A 14,996-nucleotide genomic window follows, 5' to 3' on the forward strand; every position below is an offset into this window, starting at 1 on the left:
GAGCTACAACCCCCTACTTCTTTTCATAAAGCATCAAATGATCATCAAGTACTTAAAGGTTACAGTCCACTACAGTTATCAGATCAGCAATAACAGAACTAACCCAGAACACCTTATCAACAGAAAAATTCAATCAACAGAACATTTTAAGACAGGGACGCAGTTTTCCCTTCTGTGGCCTACGTGCCCACGCACTGTTCCTTCAACCGCACTGCGTACTATTACTGCAGGGACGCACCCAAAAATACTATCGCGCCGCGTACTTTTACTATGCAGACGCACCTGAACCTTAGTCGCTCTGCGTACCGACGCAGCTCCCCTTCTTCTGCTCTGCGTACCGACGCAGGTCTCCTGTGTCTGCTCTGCGTACCGACGCAGATTTCCTGTTTCTGCACTGCGTACCCCCGGGCATAGATGATTTCAAGACTTCAGAAGTAACCCAGACAGTCAGATCTACAGATCTGAACATGCGCCGAAGAGATCTCGGTCCATCAGTAGATTCGCCTTGTTTAGATCTAGACCAGATCTAGCCCTCATAAGATATTCAACCCAAAACATGCTCAAGCCAAATGATCTCCTTTGCTTTATATAGGAAAGCTCTTCCTTAAAACATGGATCAATACCACGAGCCGACACCATAATAACCCAATACCGTCGGCTAAATACCAAGAGTAAAACATAAGAAAACCCCACATGTGAATTTCTTTGCCTTGAAATGTGTGCACTGGGGGGACGCACCTCCTAAATGGCTGGCCTGCGTGCCTGGACGCGGTCCCTGCATGGTGTACCTGCGGGTACGCACCTTCTGAACTGATTACCTGCGTACTTCTTAATTTTCAACAAATTGAGAGCCTTGCCACGGGAGTTGCCATCAAGTACAACATCTGTAACATATAGCCATACCAGAAACATAATGCCAACAAGTACCATGGTTATACAGCCTTGATGTGCAAGATCATTAAATCTGAGCCATCCTCCTATCAAGACATTGTTGAAGAGAAAATATGGAAAGATGTGATGACTGAAGAATATCAACCTATATTGAAGAACGATGTTTGGGAGATCATGCCTAGACCTGGAGGGAAATACATTGTATCTTCAAAATGGATCTACAAGATAAAACATGTTGCTAATGTAAGTGTGGAGAAATATAAGGCTAGATTTGTGTCTCGTGGATTCTTCTAGAAAGAGGGAGAGGATTATGAAGACGCATTTGCTACTATTGCCAAGTATGCATCTATTAGATCTGTTATTACTTTTGCATCTATTGCAGGTTGGAAGTTGCATCAAATGGATGTCAAAACAACTTTTCTGAATTGGGTCATTAAAGAAGAGGTCTACATTAAACAACCTCAACGTTTTGAGGTCCACACTAGAGAAACTCATATTTGCAAATTGAAGAAGGCATTGCATGGGTTGAAGCAGCCCTCATGCATGGTATTACCATATTGATGGTTATCTATTGAGTTTGGGCTTCAAGAAGTGTGAAGTTGATCTGAATCTATATTTCAAAGTTGTTGATGGTGAACCCCTAATATTATTATTACATGTAGACGATTTGTTTCTAACAAGTGCCAGAGTATTGATTGTTCAAAGCAACAGGGAGTTGGTTTCAGAATTTGAAATGAAAGGCGTTGGCCTCATGCATTACTATTTGGGATTGGAAATTTGGAAAAAACTTGAGGGGATCTTTGGGGGCCAAGGCAAGTACATTGTTTCGATTCTTCAAAAATTTGGCATGATGGACTACAAGTCTATGGACACTCCTATGGTGACAAACTTGAAGAAAACTTGGGACAGTGACTCAAAGTTGTTTGATCCTACTATATATCGGAGATTGATTGGATTGTTGAACTATCTTGTGAATACCAAGACAGATATTTGTTATGCATTTAATACATGCAGTCAATTCCTGGTGGATCCTCATTGTGTACACTGGGTTGTAGCAAGACACGTATTGAGGTACTAATGAGGTACCATTAAGTATGGTTTGATGTATGCTTCTAATGGTGAATGGCAACTATATGGTTTCACTGATGCAAATGGGTCGGTACCTTTAATGATAGAAAGAGCACCTTTGGTTATTGCTTTAGCCTGGGCTCCACCATGGTTTCATAGTCTAGCAGGAAACAAATCTTTATTGCATTAAGTATAGGCGAAGTTGAATACATTGCTCATGTTGCCTACTACGAGGCTATATGGTTTCAAAAATTGTTCTCTAACTTGTTTGATCAAATGTTAGAGCCGACTATTATCTATTGTGATAATCAAATTTGTGTGAGGTTCCCTAAGAACCCGGTGTTCCATGACAAATCAAAGCATATTGAAATTAAGTATCACTACATCCAGAATATTGCCCAAAGAGGAGTTGTGAGGCTCGAATGTCCCTATTGATGAGCAGATTAATGATGTATTGACGAAGCCGTTGTCCCAGATGAAGTTTGGTTAAGAACCCCTCTCCGAGTGAGAGGAAGCACTAATTACATAGCATCATGGATAAAAAAATCTCCCATAGGCTATGTGCCGAGAGACATTGAGGTCTGGGGGATGGATTCCTCCCGTAGGTTGTGTATCAAGAGACATTGTTGTCCAGGATATGTATCGATGATTCCTCCTGCAAGCTATGTGTCAAGAGACATTGTTGTCCAAGAGATGTATTGATGATTCCTCCCATTGGCTATGTGCCAAGAGACATTGTTGTTCAGGAGATCTATTGATGATTCCTCTTGTAGGTTGTGTGTCGAGAGACCTTGTTGACAAGAAGATGCTTTGAGATGGATGCTATGTATCTTTCCTTATGATGAGGTCGAGAAAGAGAAACTTGGATTGTGTTCTCTTCCTTAGGCTGTGGACCGAGGGTCCTATGGACTGGCCGGGAAGATGGATCATGAGAGAGAATGAAAAACTACCTCCCTAGCTAAGGAGTGTTGAAATATAAGGTAGCTATGATCGCCATTTTTCATCAAAAACATGGAGAAGAAATCACCTACAAGTCGGCTCCATAAGAGGTCATCAAGTCGACGCTACTAGGGCTAATTAGCCCTCATTTGACACTTATTAATAAGTGGTCATTAGCATCATTTCGTCCATCATCATGCTCAATGATTCAGTCTACAATTACAAGAGAATTCAAACTTTTATTACAAGTTTACTCACATGTGTGAAGTCTTTCAAGGGATTTTTTCACTGCAGTTTGACCTCCTTCAAGGCTTCATTGACACAGTGACTTGGGATCAATTTTTTATCTCTGTTTTAGGGATGCTCTTGTGGCCAAAAAATTACAGGGAGACTCACTCTATGTTCTAACTTATTTCTGAAGTTGATTGAGTTGTTTGGGTACAAATTTTGGGCTATTCTTTGGTAATTACAGTGATGTCTTCAACCTTCTTTGACAGTAGCTTCAAGGCTACAAATCAGCGTTATTCAGACCTTTCTTGTTGAACAAAAGTGACATCTCTCTCATTATATGAACAAACTTGGATAAGTACCTTATTGTTAATCATTTTGGAATTGTTGAAACATTTTTGATGTACTATTGATGGACAAAATCTCTCCCTCATAAGAAAAGAATTTTGGGTTTTCCCCTAGATGTGAACCTAATCTTGGTGTCTCTTGTCTATTGTTCATTATCTACTATGATTTCTATTTACTATTGTTGAAGAGTCATTGGTTGAAGTTTTTCATTTATATCTACTTGTTGATGAAAGGATCAAGAAGAAATTGTATATATCAATAGAAGTAGTTATCAAACTATGAAAAACTATTCTAGTCTTTGCATCACTAGAATTTCAGCACCTTCCACATAACCAGGAACAAGGAATATTTCAGCCAATTAAAAGAGGAGGACATGCAGTTTTACATTGAGCTAGTAGATGATGGCAAGTACATGACTAGGGAAGTAGGTACTATCAGTTTTGAGAGGGAATCTAGTAGCTCTCTCCATCTCAAGGATGTCCTCTATGTTCCAGGCCTTAAGAAGAACCTTTTTTCTATTGCTACCCTAGAGGAAAAGGGTTGTCATGTCGATTTTAGCAAAGGTAAGGCTTACCTCAACCATTTAGCTTATGGATCTATGAAGCAAATTAGTGTGAGGATGAAAAATATTTACAGGTTGCAGGTTTATTCATGCGCAACCTTCAGTAGCAAGGCAGGAAGTGCGCAGAGCAGAGACGTGGGGGAGCTTTGGCACAGACGTAAGGACATTTGCATCATGGGGCATTGAAGATCCTTTGGCAGATGGCCACAGGACTACCACAGTGCACATTCAACCAGCATGATGTGTGCAATGGGTGCACACCTTGCAAGTATGCCAAGTCATCATTTCAGGGTCGATATTGCAAAGCCAAAGGGTTTGGAGTTGGTACATTTAGATTATGAGCCCTTATCTTCTCCACCACTCATGAGCAATAAGTATTGTCAATTTCATATATGACTATTCTCAAAAAACACAGATCTTCTTTATGAAGAAGGAGGAGGTCTTTTGAAAGTTCGTGGAGTTTAAGGCCTGGGTAGAAAACCAAACCGGGAAGAAGATCAAAGCATTAAGTGACAGTGGTGGGGAATATGTCTCCAATGCCTTCAGGGACGTGCGTGCGAGGGCATTAGGAGAGAGCTTACAGCACCCCATAAACCTCGAAAAATGGGGTAGCTGAGGAAGAACCGCATCATAGTTGAAGCAGCCAAGGCCATGTTGCATAATCAGGCGATACCCATGTTCTAGTGGGCAAAGGCATGCAATACTGCAGTATTTCTACAAAACAGGGGGTCCACACAGAGTGCTTGAACAAGTTATACTGGAGGAGTCTTTCACGGGCAAGAACCCTGATGTTTCTCACTTGCGCATCTTTGGGACAAAATTTTAGTTCCATGTATCCAAAGAGACCAAGAAGAAGCTGGAACCCACAAGCTTAAAAGAGATTTTTTCGTGGGTTACAGTGAGACATCTCAGGCATGCAGGGCATATATATCATCACTCAAGAAGAGAGTTATCATGAGAGACGTGAGTTTTGAGGAGGATAGAGCTTTGAGGGAATCCTTGGAGCGAGAGCAAGTTGGAGTACCTGAGGAGGAGCTAGTCACTCCCAAGCAAGAGCCTCAGCTAGTATTACACGTTGAGTCTCAGCTAAGTGGCAAGCGAGTTGCCCAACAAAATGACCAAGAGTCATAACATGATAAGGAGATACCAAGATGAGTGGAGGCAGCCACTCAGTCAGTGACTCCCACCACAGGGAGGAAGAGAACCAAGTGGGTCGAGAGGTTAATTCAAGAGGCCGAGGAGCGAATTAAGACTCCTAGCTCTGTGTTCAGGCAGAGCAAGCAACCACAAAAGTACATCGTATATATGGCAATAATGACAGATTTGTTAGACACAAAGCCTTCTTGTTATGAGGAAGCAACCTCTCAACAAGTTTGGCGAGATGCCATGGTGGAGGAATATTCCTCCATCATAAAGAATGATGTCTGGGATATTGTGCCACTACCAAAAGGCAAGTCAGTACTAGGCTCACACTAGGTAGAAAAGTAAGAAAAGGCAAGAAAAGCATGGAGCAGATGGGAGTGTAGAGAAGTACAAGGCCAAGTTTATGGCTGAGGGCTTCTCATAGGTTGAGGACATCAACTATGAGGAGACATTCGCTCCAATGGCACGTTATTCATCCATCAAGATGATTTCGGCACTTGCAACTCAAATGGGGTGGAAGATCCACCAAATGGACGTGAAGATAGCATTCCTTGACAAGGTGGTTGAGGAGGAGATTTATATGGAGCAAACAGAGGGATTTGAGACCTTCAGAAAAGGCACTATGCATATTTGTTGAAGAGCTCTTTACGAGCACAAGTAGGCTCTGAGAGCATGGTACACTTGTAGTGATATCTACCTTCGATAGGGCTTCACTAAGAGTGAGGCAGATGCCAACCTGTACTGCATCATGATTGGAGAGCTTTCACTGATTCTAGTGCTCTATGATTATGATATTATTTTGACTAGAGCAAACATCTTGATTTAGGATTGCAAGGCAAGCCTTGCAAGGGAGTTTGCGATGAAGGGTATAGGGCTTATGCACTATTTCCTCCGGCTGGAAATATGGCAGGTCGATTGGGAAATCTTCTTGGGGTAGTGAAAGTACACTATAAAGATCCTAAAGAGGTTTCATATGCAAGATTGCATGCCCATGACCACACCTATAGTCACAAAATGGAGGAAGATGGGAAGCTAGCAAAGCAGACCAAGTGAATGCTACATTGTACAGGCAACTCATTAGGTCGTTCATGTACTTAGTCAACACATGGCCTAACATATGTTTTGCAATGAACCAGTTCATGATGGATCCTACGAGAGTTCACTAGCTTAATACGAAGCATGTTTTGAGATATCTCAGAGGTATGGCAAATTGCGGATTATGGTACAAACAGGTTGATGTAGTGAGGCTTTAGGGTTTCACTGATGCAGATCAGGCAAGGAGTTGAACAGATTGAAAGAGTACTTCACGTTGTTTCTTCAGCATTAGGTCAGCAATTATTTCCTGGTTCAACAGGAAGTAGAGATCAGTTGCACTCAATTCAACAAAGGCCAAGTACGTTGCTACCAGAAGAGCAGACAATAGATATCTTGACCAAGGCAACGGTAAGAGGTAGTTTCGTATATTTCAAAGAAAAGTTGGGCATTATATAGAATCCCTTCCTCCTAAGAGGGAATGTCAAAAATGTAGCAATGGAAGGTCTTTTGGCTTGTGCCTTAGCCAGTGAAGACCACAAATTTGTCTTTATCTAGCATGAGAGTGAGTTCATGAGATAGACTTCAATTATAATGAATTGATTTTCAATTTCTTAGAATGGTCATGTTTTCATGCGTAGTGTTGGAGCTTCAGTTAAGTGGAGTCTTCTTCAGTTAGACTACAAGACAAGGTGGAAGTGACAAGTTTAGTTAGAACGATTTAAGACTTCAGTGTTCATTAGAAAGAGAATGAGTTAAGACTTCAATGTTGATTAGAGAGAGAATGAGTTGAGTTCTCAGTTAACTAGCAATCACAATTGAAGGAAACTCGAGTGAACTGCTAATCAAACTAGGCATCCTTGCACGGTTCGAATTCTATCTATAAAGAGAAGGACAAACGCACAAATTCATAGATCATTCTTTGTGTGTGGAGTGCACATAATTGACAAGCAATGGCGCGTTAGGAAATAGGAGATTGTGCACAAGGAAATAGGGCTCAAGTGCGCAAGGAATGAGGAGCACAAGTGCGCTAGGAAATAAGAGCTTGTGCACAAGGATTTAGGATCCTAGTGCGTAAGGATTGTGGAGCTAAGGAGATCAAGATTTGCAAAGCAGATCAAGGCTATTCAACAAGGCAACAATTGTGTGCAGGGTTGAGATCAAGCAGTGATCAAGGCAAGTCGAGATCAATTGTAAAAGCTAAGATTAGTGAGGAGAAGCCTAGCACTTTCTCAGAGATAGAATGTTGGTTGTAGTTGCAGCATGAATTGTAATAGATCGATTTGCTCAAGAACAATCAATAAAATACCACAACAAAGAAAGCAAGTTTTCCTTTTTTGGTTTCCTAGGTAAAACAAGCATGTCAATTTTTTGTGCATGTTTTTTATCTCTAGTGTTTTTCCGTTGCTTATAGATTGTTAAGAGACTTTGTATCTTGGTGAAAGTAAATTTGGTTTCAATTTTCAGTAATTCATCTAAGTAGTTACAGAGTTTCATGAAAATTAAAATGGTATCAGAGTAGAGTTCTGCATAAAAACTAGCACCAGAATTGTTAAGTCAGTGAAGGGCACAAATCAGTCAACATGCTTGTGCTAGAATTTTGAAGAGTAGTTTTTGGATAAGCAGTATGTCCTTCCAAGGACTAAGGACAAATCATTGTTTAGAGGGAACCTTTAACTTCTGTTGATGGAGAGAGTGGATCTCAGTGGTGTTGGAAGATAACGAGGTGCTAGAATTTGTGGTGAATCAAATAGTTCCACCTTTAGATCCCCAAGAGTTGATCTAACATAACAAGAATGACACCACGGCCAGGCGGATCATTCTTGATCGGGGCCAAAGCCCATATTATACCTCATCTCCATGGGAAGAAGACAGCATACAAGATGTGGAAACTCATCTTGGATTTGTGTCAGGGTACTAGTGATGTCAGGAAGCTCACATTGAAGGACAAGCTAAGACATGTCCAGTTGAGCAAAGGAGAGCCCATCATTACGTACCTTCCTAAGTTCATTCAAGTTCGAGATAAGCTAGCTAGTGTTGAAAATGTAGTAAGTAAAGGTCTTTTGACTTAGCTAGTAAAGACTTTAATTTATCTTTCTCTCAGTATGAGTGTGAGCTCATGAGTTAGACTTCAGTTACAATTAGTTGATTTCCAGTTTACTAGAATAATCATCAAGATGGCATGCATAGATTGGAGCTTCAATTAAGTGGCGTCTTCATCAATTTGACTATAGAAGGAGGTGGCAATTACAAGTTCAGTTAGAGCAAGTTAGTCTCCAATCTTGAATGAAGGGAAAACAAGTTAATACTCCAATTGTTGATTGGCGAGAGAATCAATTAGACTTGGTTAACTCGTCAATCAAGAATCGAGTTTCTATATTGAGCTAGGCCCCTTACATGCTCGAATTGGGTCTATAAAGAGGAGGATGAAGGCATGAGAAATCATAGATTTTGTTCACAAGGTTTGTGAGATTATCCTTGATTGTGTCCTAAGGAATAAGAGATCGTAAGTGCGCAAGTATTTAGGAGATTTTGCACAGAGCTTGTGTGCTAAGGACTAGGAAGTCACAAGTGTGCAAGAGAATAGGAGGAATTGCGCTACAAGATAGGAGCCAAAACTGCATAAGGAAATAGGGGCAAATTTGCACTAGGATTATGAGGCCTCATGTGTGTTGGGAAATAGGGACCTAGTGCACAAGGCTTTAGGAGGCTTCTAGTGCACAAACATCAAGTAAGAGAGAGCAGGGTTTGCAAGGCAAGTCAAGGAGGCAGGAAAGGAACAATTGCATGCTAGAGAGCCGAGATCAATTGTATTAGCTGAGATTTGTGAGAAGAAGTGGAATGTTCTCTCAGAGACAAAGTGATTTGTAATAGATCCAATTGCTCAAGAACAATCAATAAAAATACCACAACCAAGGAAGTAGGGTTTCCCTGTTAGATTTCCAGAGTAAACAAGCATGTCAATTTGTGTGATTGTGTTTTTTTCTCTAATGATTATTTTGTTACTTACAAGTTGTTAAGAAACTCTATATCTTGGTGAAAGTAACATGGTATCAGAGCAAAGATCAGTTTAAAGACCAGCGCCAGATTAACCATTTAGTGGACAGTGTAGATCAAGCAGAAGGCTTGCGCTAGAGTTTGAAGAGTAGAGCAATTCTTTGGATAATGTATGGCATTCCAAAGACTAAGGTCGAATCACAATTTAGAGGGAGCCTCGAACTTCTACTCATGGAAGGAGCAAATATCAGTGTTGTTGGAAGATAATGGGGTGCTCAAGTTTGTGAAGCAGCAAATAGTGCCACCTCAAGATGCCCAACAGTTGATCCAACATAACAAGTATGACATTGAGGCAAGGAGGATCATTCATGAGGGAATCAAAGACCATATTTACCCTCATCTCCATTCATTGAACCAACAGAGCCCAAAAATGTGAATCGGACCAGAACCTTGTTGAAAATGTAGCAACGGAAGGTCTTCTAGCTCGTGACATAACCAATGAAGACAACAATTTTGTCTTCCTAGCATGAGTGCAAGTTCATGAGATAAACTTCAGTTACGATGAGTTAATTTCTAGTTTACTGGTCTGGTCATCATGTTTTCATGTTGAAACTAATCAAGAACACTTCAGTCTTTTTCTCTTGGATTGACTAGAAAATTGGGGCATTAAGAATTGAAATACTATCCACTGCCACTATTGTTTTATTTTATATTTAATAACAACCTTGAGGCAAATAAATAATTGTGCAACTACAATCGAGTTTGGGAAATGAGAATGCATGCTTCTAATGAGAGGAATTAAGCAATGAAGACAGGATCCATGAAGAAATTATTATTATTATTATTATCCATTTTTAAGGGTCGCAGCCAAGCCAGACACCAAATTGGTGTATGAGAAACCCTTGTTTGTGGGACGAGGGACCCATCTCTGCAGAGCGACTTGACTGCTAATCCTACGAAGGCATACATACTCTACCCCCCTCTAGTTTTGAAATTGCCGCAGTAAATTATATCCACCAAAAATACAATTTCTATATTGACTCTCAAGATGTGTCTTGGAGATGTGAGAGATTTTGTTCGCGTCAATGTCAAGCATTGAGAATTAATGTGAACCAGCTGAAAAGGATCGACTAGTGCCTTTGTTGCAAGTCCTTTTGTTGATTTGTTTCCTTGGATTTTAGAACAGATTTAATCTTACATTTTTGTGAAATTGGGTTATATATTTTCTTTTAGATGAATCATTACAAGTGCAAATAATCCATAAATGCACAACTCATTTAGCAGCTTGGAACCTCAGGGTTGGAAAGCTGAGTTTCCATTTTGGTGTTTGATATCATGAATATTTTCTTTAATGTAAATACATAATGTTGTACACATGTTCCCAAATACCATCAATCACCCATACTCTTAAAGGATTGGGATTGGTATTCTTTGGTTGTTGTTTTCAAATATTTCTGCTCTTACTATCGTTCTTCTTTGAGAAATGTCCCTAAGCCAAAACAAATGCAAGTTAAATGGAAACATGTTTCAACCAACTCAAGACTGATTTCATCTCTGCTTTGGGAAAGAAATGCATTTGAAGGAATTTTGGTGCAACTAAAACCAATGTCACATGGTTCATATTCAAGTTTGGGTTCGACAATGATTAGATTCAGTTTAAGTTCAAATTTTTCATGAGGTTCGCCATTAGGTTCGTTTATTTTATATATAAATTTAAAATGAATTATAGGATAACAAAAAATTAAGGTTCGCCAAAATTCGAACCTCAAGGTTAAAGTTCAACGAACCTTGTGACATAGACTAAAACAACCATGCCTTTCTCATGACACATTTTGATTACTTTCCTTTTTCTTTGATTGATAAATGACCCCTTGATAAGAAAGTGGTCTTCCTTTTGGCTTAAGTAACACAACAGATGGGTATCTATTATGCCAAATTCACCCAGGACATGCACAACATCTGTAAGCCGTCAAGGTCACTTAGACTTCCAACCAGTCACAAATGCAGTAGTTAGCTCTGCTGGTAGCACGAAAGTGGCAACATCTATACCCGCAAGGTCTAAGCACTAAAAGTGCTTGAATTGACCACTAGCAGCCTAATGATTATTTTGTTTATGAATTGGGGGTGCAAAAAATGGCATATGGTTAAGCTCTATCGAGAAAATTAATTGCAGTGAGAATATAAATTTGGGCTAATATTTGGAATATTAACATTTTTCTAGTGAATTTCTCCCTCATAAAATGATAGCTAGGGCTAGGAATTGAAAACCAAGGTTTTCACCCTTGCTCCATTCAAAGGTTTGATATTTCCATGGTTAATGTTCCTAAGACTCCATCATCACCCAAGTAGGGAAAGAGCACTAGCCTCCCTCTTGATGATCAAAACTTCAAAAACTCATCTTTTACCTCTCTTTTTCATATTTTCAATCCATAAAGGCAAGCTACTATGGCTAGGGCAAGGGTCGAGTTCAACTAGGGCTTGGTCTAAGACAATGTTGGAGCTAATTTGGATGATTTCCAGCTTGTCTGACCTTCATAACTCATAATTAAGCCTCTTCTTTGATGGAAATTGCCTAATTAGGGCAAAAAATGGCATATGGTTAGCTCTGCTGGCAGCACAAAAGTGGCAACATCTATACCCGCAAGGGCTAAGCATTGAAAGTGCTTGAATTGACCACTATCAGCCCAATGATTATTTTGTTTATGGATTGGGGGTGCAAAAAATAGCATATGGCATATGATTATTTATTTAGCATGCTTGATATTTGAATGCTAAATAAATGAAGTGTAAATAATGCAACAATCGCAAATATATTCCACATGTTACAGCCACCCAAACAAAATATTATGGGGTCAGTGTTGTGCATGATTATCAGAGGGATAAATTCAAGAACATTATCATTTTCAATTTCCTTTATTACTGATTAACAATTTCCAAGTTACATCAACAATGACGTTTTACGAACCCGTTGAAAACAAGGGCACTCTCTCAAATATAAAAATATTTGTGGTTCTATACACCTAAATTTTCAATTTTCAACCAAAGCCAAACAGGATAATCAATTACGAAAAGAATTAATTTGAACAAAATAAAAGACCCAGCTAAATAAGTAAATAAATATGTTATAGCTTTGTAGTTATCCTCGGCGTATTTAAAAGAAAAAACGGGCCTTCAAAAATGTCCAGGGCATTGACAGAAGATAATAAAAATTCAAATCTCCTCCACGGCAATTTTATTAACTTCCGATATGGTTAGGGCCAATGAGTTTCACATTCAATCTTGATTAAAATGAACGAAATTTGATATACATCATGGCCTAAATTACGGTTTGGGGATATTGACAACTATCATGGCCTAAAATTGCGGTTGACGGCTATTGACAACAACCATCATGGCCTATAATTACGGTTTAGCGTTATTGACAACCATCATGGCCTAAAATTAGGGCTTCGGATAAATAGGCGTACATAAAGACTCGAGGTTAGGGTTAGGGTTAGATCCGTCATTCAGGATCGGATTTTAGCGAGAACCCTAATCTGCCCCTTGGAACCCGCCATACCAATACAACTTTCTCTCTGAGGAACCCCACATCAAAACCCTGAAAACCCTAGACCAGTTGCAGTTTACAGCAAATCAAATCCAATCACCGAGAAAATATAAAACAAAAATCATCTAACCTCAACAACCGATAAACCTACAGTGGCGGTCTTCAAGAGCTCAAAATGCTTGTTGCCTCTATACTCGATGTAGGTGAAATCGCTTTTACCTACGGACTTTGCATTTTTTTCTGATCTTTGCCCATATAATTTGCTCTACTCTGCATCGCTCGGGGAAATCTTTGGACCGGGCTACTCACAAGAATCCTCTGTGTAAATTCAAAACCTGCCTTTGCATTCCCTAAAGCCTTTGCGCAGGTGGCCATCAACGACAGACTCTCTAGATTAAGGTGGCGAAGGCTAGCAGCTCTGTACAACCAGCCACCGACCAAGATTTCATTAAAACCGAGATAGGAATTAGGATACCAACCGAGTTTTCATTAAATGAGCGAGGATGGGGATGAATACCATAATGTTGGTTCTAATTTTTTCCTGGTTATTTTATTTATTATTTTGTAATGTAGTTTTTAAGCTCATATATCACTTAAAATAAATATTTATTAAAAAATATCATTATATTATTATTAAATACACCATGTCGGTTTTAATTCTTTCCTAGTTATTTTATTTATTATTTTGTAATGTAGTTTTTAAGCTCATATATCACTTAAAATAAATATTTATTAAAAAATATCATTATATTATTATTTGAGGAAGGATTAATTATTTTTTAAGATTTTTGTATATTAGGTAAAATTGTATTTATTAAACTAGACGGTAGAGAGACGTATTAATTGCCCTCATAATTAATGTGTTCAAAGTTTTCGTTTTGAGGGAACCACAAATCCCTAAGCTTGTCTCCTTGTTTGTTCACAATCCAAATGATTGCGATGGTGGCAAACTCCTCTCGACTTAGCATTTATGGCCCTTCAAGTTTTGGTACACACATCCACTTGATGGCAGTAATCATTTGCCTATAAAGAATGTTAAGAATGCCAAAAGCATGGGTAATAGAAGGTAGAAACATTGGTTATAGCATCTGTTCACAATCGTTATGGTGAGCGAGTGTGGCAGACTTCATCGGGGAAGCAGAGGCAGAGGCAAGTTGCCTCTCCCTACTTGGCACAATCAGGGCACTGAACAATTTTATGATAGCATCCCTCTTCGATATCACATCCTAATTACAAACTTGGAGGCCAAGTAGATGGACATCACCAGTGATAACGCATTGTCTCTCTGCAATTTGTTGGGTCACCACCTCATATACCAAGAAGATGTTATTATGGTGTTGGAGGGACATGTTTGGGACCTAGACTTTCACATTTGTCGTTCCCAGGTTGCAATGTGAGCCATTGTTGAAAATGCAATAAGAAAGTCTCAATTTTGATTTTTTGCTTTAATCAAATTGAGGAAAATCGAAATTCCACGTCAACTAACAACTTGGAGGAGTTAACTAAAGTGACTTGTGCATGTGTCAACAACTGCTCGAGCTGCTCAAAACTGGCCGAACACTCCTCTATCCATTCAAACCTCTTTCCTTTCCTTTGCAATGACATGATAGGATAAGTAATATGCGATAAGTTCTTGATGAACCTCCTGTAATAACATGTTAACCCCATGAAAGATCTCACCTCATCTACATTCCTAGGAGTTGCCCACTCCATGATCACTCTTACCTTTTCTGAGTCCATTGTTATGCCTTTCTTGGAAACCACATGTCCCAAGTAGTGGACTTTGATCTGAAAGAAATTGCACTTGTTGAACTTAGCATACAACTGATGCTCTCTCAACAATCTCAATACTATTGTTAAGTGTTCGGCATGCTCTTCTTCATTTTTTGAATATACCAATGTATCATCAATGAAGACAATAACAAACTTATCCAAATATGGATGCAACACACTATTCATCAAGCATATAAAGTTAGTTGGAGAATTAGTTAAACCAAATGGAACTACAACAAACTCATAATGCCCATACCTGGTACGGAAAGTTGTATTGTAGATGTCCTCTTCTTTAATGCGTACCTGATGATATCTAGATCTCAGGTCAATGTTCAAGAACACTACTACTCCCTTCAGTTGATCAAATAAGTCATCAATCCTCGATAATGGATACTTGTTCTTGATGGTCACTTCATTTAACTGCTTGTGGTCAATGCATAGCCTAAGACTACCATCATTCTTCTTCAC

At 39.3% G+C, this 14,996-nt stretch overlaps 1 long non-coding RNA gene across 1 annotated transcript in view; it reads right to left on the reverse strand.

The window, feature by feature from the left end:
- The window catches only part of LOC149208052 (uncharacterized), an 85,047-nt gene extending 71,757 nt beyond the window's left edge, over positions 1 to 13,290 (reverse strand). The window contains exon 1 of the long non-coding RNA XR_016252720.1: positions 12,886 to 13,290. This is a non-coding gene — a long non-coding RNA (uncharacterized LOC149208052). The remainder of the gene's footprint in view (positions 1 to 12,885) is intronic.
- Positions 13,291 to 14,996: the final 1,706 nt, after the last annotated feature.

The sequence above is a fragment of the Pinus tabuliformis genome, chromosome 1_2 (genome assembly GCF_031772625.1).
Source record: "Pinus tabuliformis cultivar Carrire ecotype Pingquan chromosome 1_2, CPIR1, whole genome shotgun sequence".
NCBI classification, from domain to species: domain Eukaryota; kingdom Viridiplantae; phylum Streptophyta; class Pinopsida; order Pinales; family Pinaceae; genus Pinus; species Pinus tabuliformis.